The sequence below is a fragment of the Aquarana catesbeiana genome, linkage group LG08 (assembly GCF_042186555.1).
Source record: "Aquarana catesbeiana isolate 2022-GZ linkage group LG08, ASM4218655v1, whole genome shotgun sequence".
In the NCBI taxonomy this organism is placed as follows: domain Eukaryota; kingdom Metazoa; phylum Chordata; class Amphibia; order Anura; family Ranidae; genus Aquarana; species Aquarana catesbeiana.
This window is the reverse complement of record NC_133331.1, coordinates 135462568-135480061: the sequence shown is the minus strand read 5'-3', so window position 1 is coordinate 135480061 and position 17494 is coordinate 135462568. Positions and strand designations below refer to the sequence as shown.

General features: G+C 44.4%; 1 protein-coding gene across 7 annotated transcripts in view; it reads right to left on the bottom strand.

Annotated features, from left to right (window-relative positions):
- Positions 1-17494, bottom strand: part of LOC141106055 (solute carrier family 22 member 15-like) — a 658271-nt gene that overhangs the window by 625544 nt on the left and 15233 nt on the right. The window contains exon 1 of one of the 7 annotated variants that reach the window (XM_073596431.1): positions 5512-5661. The exons of the other annotated variants lie outside the window; for them this stretch is intronic. The gene's annotated coding sequence lies outside the window, so the exon portion shown is untranslated. Of the gene's footprint in view, positions 1-5511; positions 5662-17494 lie in introns of those variants that run through there. 7 annotated transcript variants of the gene reach the window in all.

Below are 17494 nucleotides of genomic sequence, written 5' to 3'. Positions count from 1 at the left end.
ACCTGTCCAGGGCACCCACGATGTCCTCACCCAAAGCCGACCCGTCCCTCAGCTCCGGGTGGAAGTGCCGGTAATACTAGTAGGGGAATCAGGTAGTTAAGCCCTGTGGCTTCACAGTCTGGTTCCCTACTGCGCATGCACAAATCGCGCTGCGCGTTCTGAGTGGTCTCTGCTGTCTTCTGGGACCTGTGTGTCTCCCAGAAGACAGCGGGTGGCGGAGGAGGGGCCGGACACAGCGTAGATCGCCGCGGATACTGCAGCGATCTTTTGCCGCAAGTGGGAGCAAATACCTGTATTAGACAGGTATCTGACCCCCCCCCCAAATGATGCCAAATGTGACACCGGGGGGGAGGATTCTTGACAGCAGAAGTTCCATTTTTGGGTGGAATTACGCGTTAATTGCACAAGCTGAAGTTAGAACCCTATTGGCTACCATGCACAGCTGCACCAGATTTTGCACTCTCCAATTTTAGCAAATCAACCCCACTGTCTTACTACTGAGCCATGTGTGCTTTTAGGTGCAATGGATTGCAAAGAAAACAGATTAAAGTGGCGAATCAGACAAAAAGAGAACTTAGTCACAAACAATTGACGAACCAACCCCCACCCCTTCGTTTTTGGATATTTTTATTTTTGCTACCTTTTTTGCATGTTTTCTTCAGGATTTCCGTCCCATGCCACCGCAGCGAGGTATGTCACTTCCGCGGTTTTATCTGGCACTCCCCCCCCGTTGCCTTCTGGGACCTGTGTGTGTCCCAGAAGATGACAGGACCATTCAGAAAGCACCACGCGACTTGCGCATGCGCAGTAGGAAACTGGCTGTGAAGCCTGAAGGCTTCACTGTGGATTTCCCTTACTTGCAATGTCAGCGCTTGCACCCAAAACTGATGGACGGATCGGCTTGGGGTGCCAACATCGCAGGCTCCCTGGACAGGTAAGTGTCCTTATATTAAAAGTTAGCAGCTAGAGTATTTGTAGCTGCTGACCTTTCTTTTTTTTTTTTCCCCAGGCTGGAACTCCACTTTAAGTTAAACAAAGTAAACTCATTTTACCACAGTAGCAGTATTTGCTGGTTTTCCAGTTCATGGATTGGTTAAACTTGTTGCCTGGAAGAATCTTTAATATTCATCATTCGGAGCCAAAGTCCAAATGGGTCTACAGTTTTACACTGTAAAGTCGCATAACAAACATGTTATTGTAGGTTATTCCAATTTATAGCATAGTGAAAAAAAATCATTCCTGTCTCTCTCTGAGAACATCTGCCATAGAGTTATTATATGTATAGCATTATGCATTCCATTTTCCCATCAGTAACCCAAAACATGATTGTAAAATGCCAATCCTTCATTTAACATAATGCAACACATTTGATGCTATAGACGCATTGTGAATGGTGTTAAATTACATTTTATGAAAAGACACTGTGCAAACACAGCAGTATCTTTTGTTCTTACTCTGCTTTTTTAGAGCAGAGTGTACTTCCAATTTATAATGTAAGAGCTCGTCAGACAAAGTATCTATCTGGGGAGAGCAATGAGCACAAAACCATTCTGCTTCATTTACAAATCATTCATAAAAAAAGATTACTTCTCAAAGGTCTACTTGGATTTAAGAGGCTGAACGACTCATTTATACTCAGCAAAAGGTTTGCATTTACATAGTATGTTTGTTTTCTTAGTGGATGTTCATTTTGCCTTAAGTTTCAATCTCCCTAAGGTGAAGAGAGGCCAGCTGGATAGGGAGCTCAACTGGACTACATATAAGTTACATATTTCAAAATGTATTAAAGGAACACTAAACTCTGCTTTGAAAAATGCTATTCAAGTATGCATTCTTAAAGTAGAACTATAGGCACAACTTTTTTTTTTTCATTTTGGATAGAGCAAAGGAAGGCTATAACCCCTATCAGAATTTTTTTTTTCACCACCTGTGTCCCATTGCGTAGACTTCACTTCACTTCCTGTCCCATAGCCAAAACAGGAATTGAGAGGAAATCCCTGCAAATAACGGGAGTTCCTTGGGGACCCCAGGTCACCAGAATTAGTGTTCCCATTGGAAGATTTCCCCTCTGTTACTTTTCAGGTGACAACCGAAAATTTGTGATTTTCTCTTACTTTCACTTTCACTGATAATGGTAAACAGGAAAAAAAAAAGAGGCAGAATCTCCATAACGGGGGCACAGACAGCATTAAGATCCAAAACTAAAAAGAATAAAAAAATAAAAAAAGTTTTGCCTTTAGTTATACTTTAACTGAAAAAAGCTCCTTTTGTCCTCAGCCTCTTCCAATCTCCAAATTCCATTTTTTTTTTTGGCTGCAGTGATCAGATTTCCTTTTAGAAGATGGCTTCATTTGTTCTTCATGGTCCCGCCACAAAAGCAGCTAACTATGGCTGCCCTTTCTACACCCCCTGCTCCATTCATAGAACACGTACAATCAGTTACAAACAATATAAAGCACTCTATGAGTGCAGGATGGGCAGATATGAATGAAAGGTCCATCTACCTATTTATTGAGCACTTTTCATTTTGGTAACCGACAGTACAGCTTCTATGACTGGAGTAAAGATGGCAGAAACGAAGGGGCATATTTGACACTTTTGACAAGTGCCCATGACAGGTGCAGCCGCTCATATTAACCCCAATAGCACTGGCAGATCACAGCCATAGGGGTAGCCACAGGGCAAAGGACTGAAGATATCAAGCAAAACTGCAGCCACCAACAAGGGGGACACTTTTATTAAAGTTAAAGTGGAACTAAAGCCTCCTATCCTTTACAGCCAAGGAAGCTCCCATCTTAGCCTATGCTGATCTGTACTTGCCAGGATGCTGCACGTGATCAGTTAGGACACAGCTATTTGATGGTTTGAGAGTTTGGTAAGAGCACAAATTTTAAAGTTATATAAAGATTTTTTAAGGGGGCGGGACTTTGAGTGAAGCACACGGATGCAGTAAAGAAATGAATTAAGAAATGGTTTATTAATTGAGTCAATTTTTTTAGAACATAGATTCAACATAGATTCACCCAGTTTCTCACTCCTTCTATTCTTTGTTTCACCTTATGGTTCACCTACACTCTCCCTCACCTTCTGTGTACCACATCCACCAGCCCTTCCTTCTTTAGTAGGTCCCTATATTGGGGCCTCTAGTCTTTTTCCCTCTTCCACCCCATCTCCACCCTCATTTCTCCACTTTTACCATAGGGATGTCGCCGCTGCGGGTATATGCTGCCTGGACAGGTCCCCTCAGCTCCGGGACTGACGTTAGTGACCGGGTTGACTTGCACGGCTGTGCCTCCCCCTCTGCGCGACCACACGCATGTAAGTAGTTAGGACAAATGCATGGATGTGTGAGGGGATGCTGCACATTCCCTGCATTTGCCCACTCACTTTTTTGATCATGACAATGTCCCTACCATTACTTTTATCTTCTCAGATGTTTATTACGGTCTTGCTCCTGACGAGTGACTTAAAGGTCCCGAAACACGTAGAGCTACCGTTACCACCATCCATTCATGAATTCACTACGGCCGTTTTTCTCCACCAAGTATTATTTCCTTTTTCCCAATGTGATGCTTTAATGCATCCTTTTACTGATTTCAGTATTACCTACACTGCAATTAATCACGCCCTTATGTGACCCGTGCAACTGTAAAATACTGCCTTACATTTTCTACCTTAGTCTAGATGCAAGTTTTTTAATAATTATTTTCCTACTTGTCTTATCTCTACTATTATTTCTAATGGCGCTTTAATGCGCTAGCTACTTTTATGAGTATTCCTACAATACAAGTAATCATGTTATTACGTGAACTGTGTATCTGTAAAATACTGTTTTATAATATGATAATGTACTTATATGTGATGATTTATCTCGAAACAATGACATACAATATGCAATGTATTTTCAATCTATGTTCTAAAAAAATTGACTCAATTAATAAACCATTTCTTAATTCATTTCTTTACTGCATCCGTGTGCTTCACTCAAAGTCCCGCCTCCTTAAAAAATCTTTATATAATATTTAATGGGATGGAGGATGGGATGTAGTCGGCCCCCCATCCTCACTTAAAGTCTCACCTTTTCATCCCTTCATTCACCCTATAGGGATGGAAGTACACGGCTGCATCATGAATATCATGTCAGCATTTGCTATGGCTGCTCCACAGCCGTTTAGGGTAATTTTCCATCCTTTTTTATTATCCTGTGCTTTGGGTTTGTCCCAACTGCACACACCATTTATACCACCTATTGCTATGTTTTATTATTTATCCCATCTTTTTACATTTACAACACCTGTAGTGTATAGTGGCTGCGCACAGGGGTCACCGGCCGGTGCTTTCCTCTTCCCGTGCCGCCCTTGTCTCATGCTGGAGCTGTGACGTGTACTGGGGGTTTACCCCCCGCCCCCCCGCACTGGGTGGGCGGGGTTTCCCCCACTGCTCGTCAGCGTCATGCCTGACTGTCAGCTGGTCGGCGCCTCCGAGACGCCTATTTATCAACCGGCATGTTTAACCACCTGAGCAGTGGGGATTTCCGGTGGGCGCCCATGGTTGGACACGCTGGGATTGGCGGCCAGGCTCTGGTGTGTCCCTGCTCCCCTCTCTGCCGCCTAGCATGACATTGGGAGCCAGTCTGGGTTGGCTATCCCTGCTGGGGCTTCCCCCCCTTACTGCTACCTGCACCTGCATCTTCTACTCTCTCCCTCATCACATCGTTCCCCTTGGCACACTGGCCCAATCTCACCAGCACCAGGTATCTAGCTTTCACATTATTACTTCCATGTACTATACCCAGCTTTATCCCCTTCTCTCACCCCTCTCTCCCCCCCCTCTTGTCTCTTTTCTTTTTCTTCTTCTCCTCTCCTCCTTTTCAATTACTTATTCTTTTGTTCCCCTCCAGCACTCTACCCCTTCACTTCACCCAGTTTCTCACTCCTTCTATTCTTTGTTTCACCTTATGGTTCACCTACACTCTCCCTCAACTTCTGTGTACCACATCCACCAGCCCTTCCTCCTTTAGTAGGTCCCTTGTGGCAAAAGGGTGAGAGGTTGTGGACATACATAGGAGCTTAGATGATTCTCCCAATCCCTAATTATAACCAAATGCAGCGAAAGATAGATTTCTATCAAGAAACATGGGATTTTTATAGGGAGATAATACGTCTATTAACAGTAGGTACCAGCAAATAGGAGTATTTTAAAAGTTAATTTTTATTAAATTGCAAAAAAGAAAAAAGAAAAAAATTGTACAAAACAAATAACAATATATGTATATAAACATCAATAAGACCATCCAGTATTGTGTTCAAATTCTATTCATGCCTGTCAGCCAACATGTTTCGCAAAAGAATAATTGCTTCATCAGGGCATAGATCGGCATCATTGATTCATTTAAACTATAAGAACAACAGATAAACATACTAGAGTTAGAATTGTATGGTGGTCATACACATTCAGATGTCATGAAAAACATATAATGATTGGTCTAAACATTTAATCTGATAGTCTCACCTACTGGTGCAAGTCTAGGGTTAAAAGCATACTCCACCATTGCCAGGCATCGTCCACTATGCCAGCTGGTGCAAAAACTCCAGGGGTGCCAGATACCACCCGGATATTGCCAATAGAGGGACTGGACCGCACAGTTGCAGGACAAGAATCTAATAAGATATCTAAAAAGCAAAACAAAGAAATCGATAAAAAATCGCTAACCAATCTAGAACGATAATGTATGTTTAGTCTATTCCAAAGAATAGGCAATACGACATATAGTTCATCTCGCTTACCAGCAGCATAGCATGGACAGGTGAAATAGATACATGGCCATGCATGCTGGGGAAGTGGGCAATTAACAACAGATTCAAATATGATGTTACAATCAATGTATACTACCCTTAACAATCATATAGGCGTATGCCTGATAGCATAGTCCCTATATAAACTCCAAAAAAGCTAGAGGGGAGGATTAATTAAATATTTAGGTTACAGGCTGTATAGAGATAGCAAGCTTGAAAGGGATTATATGATTTCATATGCACCGAACTAGAGCCAAAGGCCCTATAACTTAGCATGGTTAATCACTGTCAGGGAGATGACAGACAAACGGCCAGTGGGTCTGCTTCCAAATAAATAAAGCACCCCCCATCCTCCCCAAGAAACATGGGAAGGAGAGAGTACAAGTAGGTGCATACATAAAGTCAGACAGGTACCCTTCCTAGTGGTCATAGAGATCAAATAGTAAGATTATTTACCTGCAAAGGCTCAAAGATGGTGGTTTCTCAGTCACAAGAGCTCGTCCTGTCAGCAGAGATGGATCTGGGCCAGCTGCGTCTGAAAGCACAGCGGCCCCTCCATCTTTTGTACGGTCCCACTGGAAGTGAACAGGTCAGTGATGGCCTCCGGCATCACTTCCGGTCCGGACGTCCCCGCATGTGATGCGCGCGCATCACGCCGAGCGGAAATACGTCACCACTACTGGCGGATGCGCGCGCACTACCCACACCACGGAAGGAAGTGAGGGCAGAAGGGGCGGACAAGAAAAACTCCGCCCCGTTGCGCGGGGACGTCCAAGTCCCCCTATCTACAGCAGTAGCAGCAGCACGGCATCTGACTAGTCCAGCATAGAAGAGGCTTCATTGTTATATAGTCCCGCAAATGACTATATGCATATATGTTTTGAACACAATAATTGTAGTGGTAAGAAGATAAAAATAAGTCATTAATATCTTAATAATGAGATAAAGCAATAACCCATGCAGGGATCTTTTCCCCTCAAGACCAAACAGGTATGCATGGGTATACCTAACACAGTGTATACATATCATTGCGGCAACCAATTTATTTGATAATGTGGATAAAAAGAAAAGAAAAGAAAGATGTCCCCTGGTTGATTGTCCATATGTCCAAAACCTCCCTAAAGGTGTACAAGAGGTGGAACCAGACAAGGGGCAGTAAGACAGATGGAGGATGAAAATCGAGAGAAATTGGGAGGGTCCCAACTAAGGCTCATAGCTTTATATTACATTACAGAAATGGTTTGTAAGAAAGTGCTGTGTTGAGGCCGGGTGGATGAGTAGCCTGCTGGCCAAAAATCCATCTTGCCTCCCTTTGAAGTATTCGTTTATCTACATTTCCTCCCCTCTCCAAATCAGATATGACCTCCAAAGCAAAGAAGGAGATATAGCTAGGATCAAAACTGTGGTGAAGGCCAATGTGCTTGCAGACAGGGGTATATAGCAGTCCGGCATCCAGATAATAAAGATGATCCTGGATCCTTTTGGTGAAAGGACGTTTAGTTTTGCCAATATAGAAGGCTCCGCAACGGCATGTGGCAAGATAAACAATGCCTGTTGTGGAGCAGTCTGCATAGCCCTTTAGCTTATGAAAACCTCCTCTTGGGAGGGGGCAACCTATGCCTTCTCTGATCCACGGGCAAAATTTGCAGTGTCCACATTTACAGGTGCCGTTTCCGCCCTCCGCCCCCAATAGGGGTGTTGTAGATTGAAGATGACTATGTACTAACGTGTCCCGAATAGACTTTGATTTTCTATATGTAATCTGTGGCACATTAGCTACATATTTGGAAACTATCGGGTCCTCAGAGAGGAAATGCCAATTTTCATTAATGAGATTACGGATCACCTGTTGATGGGTCGTGAAGGTGGTGATAAGTTTGGTAGTAGACTGAGAGTCACATACTTTTGGTTTAAATAAAAGAGTATCACGTGTGTTTGATTTGGCCCGTTTATAGGCCCTTTTGAGAATTTTCTTACTATAGCCCCTGTCCAGTAGCCTCCTGAAAAGGGCTTTTGCTTCTCTATCGAAGTCTTCATTTCTCGCACAATTCCGCCGCAGCCGCAAGTATTGGCTGTAGGGTATACTATGTACGAGCGTGCGGGGATGAGAGCTGGAGAAATGCAATATGGTATTCCCCGCAGTCTCCTTCCTGTATAATGTGCTGAAGACCGAGCCATCTTCTTGCAGGACAAGGCGCAGATCCAAGAAAGGGATGGAATGTGCATCTGATTGGATCGTAAACTTCAAATTAAAGTTATTCTGGGACAAAAACTCCATAAAATCCGACAACAAAATAGCTGAGCCTGTCCAAATGAGGAAGACATCGTCGACGTACCTCCGCCAACGAAGAATGTGGCGGAGATACATCGAGGCCCCCTCACTGGAGAAAAGAGTGCGTTCCCATTCCCCCAGGTACAGGTTGGCATACGATGGGGCACACAAGGTCCCCATCGCTATCCCCTGTACCTGGAGGTAGGTAACGCCGTTGAACAGAAACATATTGTTGGTTAGAATATGTTCCAGTAACAGGGTGATAAATTGGCCTAGTTCCCAGCTGTTAGTGTCTCTTTCTCTCAGGAATTCCGAAATTACCTCTATACCTTTGGTATGTGGGATGCTAGAGTAGAGAGCCTCTATGTCAATTGCTGCCAAGATTGCTCCTTTGGGTATGATAAGTCCTTCCAGGATTTTAAGGAGGTCTAATGTATCCTTGAGGTATGAAGGCAAGCTGATGACATGTGGGCGTAAATACGCATCAACATATTGGCTGGCAGTCTGGGTATGACTGCCTATTCCAGATATGATTGGACGTCCGGGGGGTTTTTCAATATTTTTATGGACTTTGGGTAGTGAGTAAAAAGTTGGCGTAATTGGCCATTTGATCTCCAAGAATTCCCGGGTGTCTTTGTCAATCAAGCCCTGTTGGTATGCTTGGTCAATGATGGTCAGATAGTTGGATCTTGCCTCAATAAGCTTTTGAGCTGGGACTTGCTGATACCATTCCTGGTTATTGAGTATGTTTAGACACATGTTAATATAGTCCTCCCTATTCATCAGAACTACATTTCCTCCCTTGTCGGAGGGTTTGACTACTAAGTCTTCCTTCTCCATAAGGTTTTTTTAAAGCCAATTGTTGTGCCGTTGATAGATTATTGGTAGTATGCTTGGGAAGTTGCATCGCTTCAATTTGCTTAGTAGTTTGTTTCAAAAATGCCCATACTGCTGGGCATGTTTGAAGATTCGGGAACTTTTGAGATTTTGCCTTAAACTTCAATGGTACAATGGGAGTTGCTGTAGTTATTTCCTCCTCAGATGATGATGAATCTTGTGAATCTGCATATCCCTCATTCTCATCCAATAGTTGGATCAGCGTCTTCAATGCCCTAAAGTCCTGTACTTTGAAACCTTTGTATAGGTCTTCTTCCCTCTTCACACCCTTCCCTCTATCGGTGTCAAAAATATACTTATATGTTAAGTTTCTTGCAAAAATATGCAAGTCCTTGACTAAAGTGAATTTGTCTATGTGCTGTGAGGGACAAAAGCTAAGCCCTAGTCTTAATACTTCCAATTCCACCAGTGTGGGCTGATATGATGAGAGGTTAATGATATCTAATCCCGATTTGTTACATTCTGTTTGATTACAAATGGGTCCATTTTCCCCGTCCATTGTATCATTGGAGTAGCCGGCGGGTTGGAGATGTGGCCTAAAGGGGTTGATCCTGTATGGGGACCCCGTCCTTGGTTGATTTTTGGCACCGCCCCCATTTCTCTTGGGGATACTGCATCATTTTCAGGTACATCCCCAAACATAGGGAGAGATGTCATCGTACCTGCAAATGAGTCATTATAGACACCCTCTCCTGAATCTGAGTAGGAGCTTTTTTTACTAGTGCCACCATGATTTTGGTGTTCACTATTATTTCCTCGTTTTGGTAGACGTCCCCTATTATGTGAACCTCGTGATGACTTAGGGGGTGGTTTGTAGGATGAGACGGATGATGAGGCTGATGCCTCAGAGTCAGATCTATATGGGGTTTCAAAGTTTTTGTTAGTCCGGAATTTTCTCTCACGTTTGTGATTTTGGCCCCTAGGCCATCGATATAGGCCATCGATATAACTTTTAAAATACTCTATTTGTTGGTACCTACTGTGAATAGACGTATTATCTCCCTATAAAAATCCCATGTTTCTTGATAGAAATCTATCTTTCGCTGCATTTAGTAGGTCCCTATATTGGGGCCTCTAGTCTTTTTTCCTCTTCCACCCCATCTCCACCCTCACTTCTTCACTTTTACCATAGGGATGTCGCCGCTGCGGGTATATGCTGCCTGGACAGGTCCCCTCAGCTCCGGGACTGACATTAGTGACCGGGTTGACTTGCACGGCTGTGCTCCCCCCCCTCTACGCGACCACACGCATGTAAGTAGTTAGGAAAATGCATGGATGTGTGAGGGGATGTTGCACATTCCCTGCATTTGCCCACTTACTTTTTTGATCATGACAATGTCCCTACCATTACTTTTATCTTCTCAGATGTTTATTAGGGTCTTGCTCCTGACGAGTGACTTAAAGGTCCCGAAACGCGTAGAGCTTACAACTACCGTTACCACCATCCATTCATGAATTCACTACGGCCGTTTTTCTCCACCAAGTATTATTTCTTTTTTCCCAATGTGATGCTTTAATGCATCCTTTTACTGATTTCAGTATTACCTACACTGCAATTAATCACGCCCTTATGTGACCCGTGCAACTGTAAAATACTGCCTTACATTTTTTACCAGAGTCTAGATGCAAGTTTTTTAATAATTATTTTCCTACTTGTCTTATCTCTACTATTATTTCTAATGATGCTTTAATGCGCTAGCTACCTTTATGAGTATTCCTACAATACAAGTAATCATGTTATTACGTGACCTGTGTATCTGTAAAATACTGTTTTATAATATGATAATGTACTTATATGCGATGATTTATCTCGAAACAATGACATACTATATGCAATGTATTTTCAATCTATGTTCTAAAAAAATTGACTCAATTAATAAACCATTTCTTAATTCATTTCTTTACTGCATCCGTGTGCTTCACTCAAAGTCCCGCCCCCTTAAAAAATCTTTATATTATATTTAATGGGATGGAGGATGGGATGTAGTGGGCCCCCCATCCTCACTTAAAGTCCCACCTTTTCATCCCTTCAAATTTTAAAGTTATCATTCACGGCATACCTTGAATGCAACGGTTTTGGGAAACAGTTAAAGTATAATAACTAAAGGCAATTTTTTTTTTAGTTTTGGATAGAGATGGATTAGGACACCTGACAGTTTTTATTACTGTCTGTGTCCCTGTTAGAGAGAGTGAATCTCCCTATTTGTCCTGTTTGCCATTATCATTGAAAGTGAAAGGAAATGAATCCCAAATTTTGGGTTGTCCCCAGAAAAGTAAATAGCAGGGAATCTGCCACTTGGGACACTAGTTCTTGTGACCTGGGGGGCCCCATAGAATTCCCTTAATTGCAGGGATTTCCTCTCAACTCCCGTTTTGGCTGAGGGCCAAGAAGTGAGGGTAAATCTCCCCAATGGGACAGATGGCAAAAAAAAAAAAAAAACAACACACTGACTGTGGTTTTAAGCCTCCCTTACTCTAAACATTTCTCTTGGTATAGCTTTCTTTGAATCTCTTCAATGCAAACTGATTCATTGTATATTAGCTTTTAACCAGAGCCAAAGCTGGGTGATGCAGTACATGTCCAGTTTATAGGGTTTATGTGGCATGAAAGAAAGTCAAGAGCAGGGTTTCTCAAACAGGGTTCTTTGGAACACTAGCATTTCTCTAGAACAGGGGTCTCCAAACCCCAACCCGTAGCTCATTCAAAGACTGCCTGCTTCAATTCCCCCGTTCACTTTAGGCAGCGGGACAGAGCAGAAGGCAGGTGGGGTGATTTATGTGTGCCGCTGTCAGAGCGGATCCAATGAGGCAGAGGAAGGAGGCGGGGCCCCGCTGTCGGGCAGCATGGATGTGGGCTGGAGGAGTGGCGGCAGAGGAGGAGGTTGGGCTGGGGGAGTGGTCGCATAGGAAGAGGTTGGGCTGGGGGAGTGGCGGCAGGAGGAGGACGAGGTTGGAGTGCAGGAGGCTCCCGCTCTGTGCAGCTGCCACTGCCAGATTTGTATGGAGGTACAGGGGGTCCCCGGGTTACAAACAGGTTAGGGACTGTAGGTTTGTTCTTAAGTTGAATTTGTTTGTAAGTCGGAACAGGTACATTTTTTAAGTGTAGCTCCAGCCAAAAAAAAATATTTTTAAGCTTTTTGGATAGCATAGGTAAGGGTTAACACCCCTGTGACATTTGTTTTGCTGTGTGTGCCCCTGTTCAGAAGATTTCACCTCACTTTCTGTCCCAATGACAATTGTATTTTGAAAATTTTGGGTTGTTGTGGAAACAAGCCTTGGAGATAAAGCATCAGTGGAGGTACCTTTTCCCCATAATAGCTCTTACAGGAGTGAATTTCCCTTCCTAGGGGTAGATTTCCTCTCACTTCCTGTTGTCTCCCTCCGTTTGTAAGTAGGAGTCGTTTGTAAGTCGGATGTTTGTAACTAGGGGACCCCCTGTATTGTGCTTGCTCCAGTGACAGCTAACCCACCCTGGTGAGCTGAAAATTCCTCCATGACATCATGTGGAGGAGGAGCCGCAGGACTGAGAGGAACTGTCTGAAGGACTGGAAAACCCAAAAAGGTGTGTCTGTTGGTGGAAGGGTGTGTTAGGGGAGAGGTATGAGGAGGGCGGTATCTGGGGGGGTGGCATTATAAGATTAAAGGGTATCTGGGGGTGTAATCAGGGTGGGGGACACAGATGTGCGGAAAGGCTCTGATAGGGACATAGACGTGCAGAAAGGCTCTGCGAGGGACACAGACGTGCAGAAAGGCTTTGACGGGACAAAGATGTGCAGAAGGGCTCTGATATGGACAAAGACGTGCAGAAAGGCTCTGATGGGAACAAAGACGTGCAGAAAGGCTCTGAAGGGGACAAAGACGTGCGGAAAGGCTTTGACGGGGACAAAGACGTGGAAAAGCTCTGACGGGGACAAAGACGTGTGGAAAGGCTCTGACGGAACACAAATCTCACAAATTGGTTCAAAGGGTGGTTTCTGCAAAGACAGACAAGACCAAATTCAAGTCCCATGGACACAGAGGGGACTTAATAGGCAGAATCATAATAGTTACCCCCCCCAAAAAAGTATGCATCAATGAATACGAAGCAATAGGTGTCTGGAAAAAAAACTGATAGGGTCAATATCTGGCCTTTAATGGTGCTTAAGGACAAATTCATTTCCACCCCTGATTGGAAGAAAGCTAAAATTCATCCAATCATGTATTTCCAGTCATTAAACTTTCTGGTCTCACACCAGGACACATAACTCCAAAGTCCTATGATAAATCTTTCAGTGTACGAATCATGTGCGACACTTTAAGCCTTAAATGCACTGAACATTCTGAGCAACAGGTCGTCCAGATACCCCAAGATGCACAGTCCTTGAACCCTCAACATGCCCAGCACTGGGGCCAATACTTTTGTGAATACCCAAGGAGCTGTGGGTAGCCCAAACGGCAGGGCCACAAACTGAAAGTGCTGTTATTTTGTCCTATTTGTTGTTTGCTTCTCAATAAAAATAAAAAAGAATTTTCAAAGTTGTGGGCATGTTCTGTAAATTAAATGATGCAAATCCTTAAACAATCCATGTTAATTCCAGTTTGTGAGGCAACAGAACACAAAAAATGCCAAGGGGGGGTGAATACTTTTGCAGGGCACTGTACATAAAAAAGAGCATTGCGGCCTCTAAAAAAAAAAAACAAAAACAAAAAAAAACAAAGAAAAAAAAAACACAACAACATACTAAGGTTATGGCTGCAGCAGCACCCATGACTCTGGTAGATCCACTGAAATCTAAGAACATACGGGTACGTTCATTTGCAGGAAGTGGGTAATATAATTTACAGTGGTGTTAAAAATGATCTACTCTGGTTGCAATCACTAAATATGCCACGTTCCTTATTGTTTAATTTCATATCTACAACTTACTTATTATGCTAATTCACCATAAGCTGAAAATAAAATTATTTTTAGCAGGGGTTCCTCGAGACCTTAAAAATATTTCAAGGGTTCCTCTTAGAGCTGCACAATTGTTAAAAAATCGTGATCTCAGAGTGCGCATGCGCGAGAGTTCCGAGATGGCCGCTTGAGCCGGGAGCTCCGCACCTCACCACTTCAGGTGTGCCAAGGAAGCCTTTCCGACCCCACTCGACAGCCCTACAAACGGCATAGGATCCCCCCAAGAGCCAGAGAACACCCCCATATGCTTGGATCCGGGGCCAGGAGAAGCCTGATCCCCGAATTCGCTGCCTCCACCCACTCCGGGTGTACCAAGATGGCCGGCGCGGCCGCTGCTGCAGCACAGCACCATGCTTCTCTCACAGAAGCAACTCCGCAACACAGGCAAGTGCTGACCCCTGCCCTTCTCCACATTACCCCTGGGTCTCACAGCACAGGATTGCAGGCACAGACTCCCTCACCGGCCTCCACAGAGTCCCTGCTTGGCCACACATTTGGGGAACAGGCCTTCTCCCCGGCATCCATTTATGCTGCACCTATCCCCCTCAGCCCGTAGACCCAAAATACCCAGCATTTGATGAAAGAACTTTTCTCTAAATTCTCCAATCTCCTGGAAAGGGGTCTGGAGGCCACGGCAGCTAAAATAACAGGAGATATCAAAGCAGACCTACAGAAAATAGGCTCCAGAATGGACGCCATTGAAGGCAAGCTTGACCAGACTGCTGCACTCTCCCACCAGAACTATGACATGATCCAATTCCTCCAAGACCAATTAGATACAGCAAATTCCCGCATAGATGATTTGGAGAACAGATCTCGGAGGCTTAACTTTAGGAGAGGACTACCGGAAACAATTACAGATGTCACAGCAGCCACGCAGAACTTAATGAGGGAACTGATCCCGAATATTCCAACATCACATCTGGAGCTGGATATGGTACTCAGGGCCCTGGGCGCCCCCAGGAAAGACGGTTCCCCCAGGGACATCATTGCTAAACCACATTACTATGATGTCAAAAAAGCGGTCATGAAACAGGCCCGGGCCCTTCCCCAAGTCTCCTGTCAAGGTCACACAGTGCAAATTTATGCAGATCTCTCCCCCTCCACCATACAGCGAAGAAGAATTCTGAAACCCCTCCTGTCTGCTATGGCTCAGAAGGAAATCAAGTACAGATGGGCCTTCCCGTTTGCGGTCAAATTTTCTCACAGGGGACAGAACCACTCTTTCTCCAGTTTTACAACGGGGGAGAAGCTGCTACTTAACCTGAAGATAATCTTGCAGGAGATGGACATGGAAGCTCCTGGCTCCAACAAGCGTCCTCCTCCGGTCGGCTCGCCGAACCCTCTATGGAACAAGAACAAGTCCAGAAGATCATCCCACTACGGTCCACCATGACCACATGAACATACCAACTTCTGTGTCTCCTGAAGTCGATTGCGTACGCTATTGACTGGCTTTCTGATAGAAGAAATTGACTCCCTCCCACTCCTTGGGAGAAGTTCAGTTCACTGATGTCCCTCCACTGAAAGGGGACAAGAGAGAAGTTTGCTTTTTCCTAGCTTGATTTCTCTTTTTTATTTTTATTTTTCATGCTCAGGTCCCCGTAGCTCCGCCTCCTCACTTTGCTCTGTGGAGAGACGGGGGGCGGCGCATTCAAGTTGGGGTATATCTGGGGTTCGAAAAACCCTTATTTTTGTTACACTTATCACAACCTGTTACTACTTTTATGGTTACAGCAACAGTTAGCTAGAAATCATCTCAGATTGTAGGGCGCCCTGATTTGGGGCAGATTGCATGTGCCTCCTCCTATCCCTTAGTCGCCCGAGGGTTTCTGGGGGATAGGAAGTCCAACCGTGGTTGGATTTTTGACCACAGATTTTCTCACGTGTTACAGTGAGATGATAAGGGGGGGGTCTTCTTTTTTCCTTGGGCTCTAGGTAGCCTCGGGGGGAGAGAACTCTCCCTTACCTTCCTTTTCCTCTCTCTCTTTCTCTGTTCTTTCTCCTCTTTTCTCTTTCACTCCCAATCCACAGAACATCACTTACCAGGTTTTTTCGTTTCAGACAAGTTCAGAGGTTCACCATTTCGTACTGAGGTTCCCATGGTTGGCAGAGCACTGTACCCCCTTTCAGCTTTGCATCGGAAGGCACCAGCATCGGTAAGTGACGGTAGATTAAATAGCACTCCCTCACCCAGGCCTCATGGCTGACCGCACACATAACACTTTAAGGGTTGCCACCCACAATGTACAGGGCTTAAATTCCCCCCTTAAAAGACGGAAGGAACTCCTATAAATCCTCTAAACTAGACATTATCATAATGCAGGAAACTCACTTCCCGGCCAAATACTGCCCCAAGTTTCTTCACTCCCACTTTCCAAATTTTTATCTAGCTAGCACGGAAAATAAGACCAAGGGGGTGGCCATAGTGATTGCCAAATCATGCAACTTTAGTTGGCTTGCAGAAATCAAAGACCCAAATGGCAGGTTTCTCTTGGTCAAGGGTACAATAGACGGACAGATCTACTTCCTAGTCTCCTACTACACCCCTAATAAGGGCCAAGCATCTATTTTCAAAAACCTCCTAAGTACCCTTTCGCCGTCACTAGAGAGCATGGTTATTTTTGGTGGAGACTCAAACGCCGCCTTCGATCAAGGGCTGGACAAATCCAGGCCTCCCGCAGATCAACTTACCCGCCCAACCAAACAAAGTCTCAAGATAGCCAGACTCATTCATGCCCACGAGTTAGCGGATGTCTGGAGGGAATTGAATCCTACTAAAAGGGACTACACACACTTCTCCCACCCCCACAATTCCTATGCTAGGATTGATCACCTTCTGGTTAAAACACAGTCCGTCCCATTGATCTTAAAATCCCATATATCAAAGACACGGTTCTGTCTGACCACTCAATGGTCGTCATGGAAATCCAGGCCCATCACCACAGAACGGGCAGGGGACAATGGAGGCTCAAAGAATCCATTCTCTCAGATCCAATTCATGTCACTATGCTGGACAAATCATTAAAAGAATATTTCCTTCTGAACAAAACCGAGGGTATCTCGGCTGAAACATTATGGGCAGCCCACAAAGCCTTTATTAGAGGGGAGTTAATCAAACTTGCTTCCCAGCTTAAGAGAGAAAGAGAGGCTGATATAAAAATCCTAGAGGATGAATTTTCCAAACTTCAGGCTCTTCACAAATCCAAGCCCTCCCCCTCCTCGATAACTCAGCTAGACAAAGCCAGGTTGGAGCTCAGCCTGGCCCTGACAGCTAAGGCGGAAAAACAAATTCGCTGGAACAAACACAAATTCTATACCCAAGGGGACAGGGTGGGCTCCATGCTGGCCGCCAAATTAAGGCCTCGTATTAAGTCAAATACTATGCCAAAAATAAGGATCCCAGGTCAGGGCACCACGGCTGACCCCTCCAAAATCCTAGAGGCTTTTCATGTTTTTTACAACACCCTTTATTCTCCAAACACTCCACATACTGATTTCACACTGGATACGTTTCTGGGTGGTCTCTCACTTCCATCGCTTTCAGCGGAACACAGAGATAGCCTTGAAGTACCTTGAGGTACTTGGAATGAT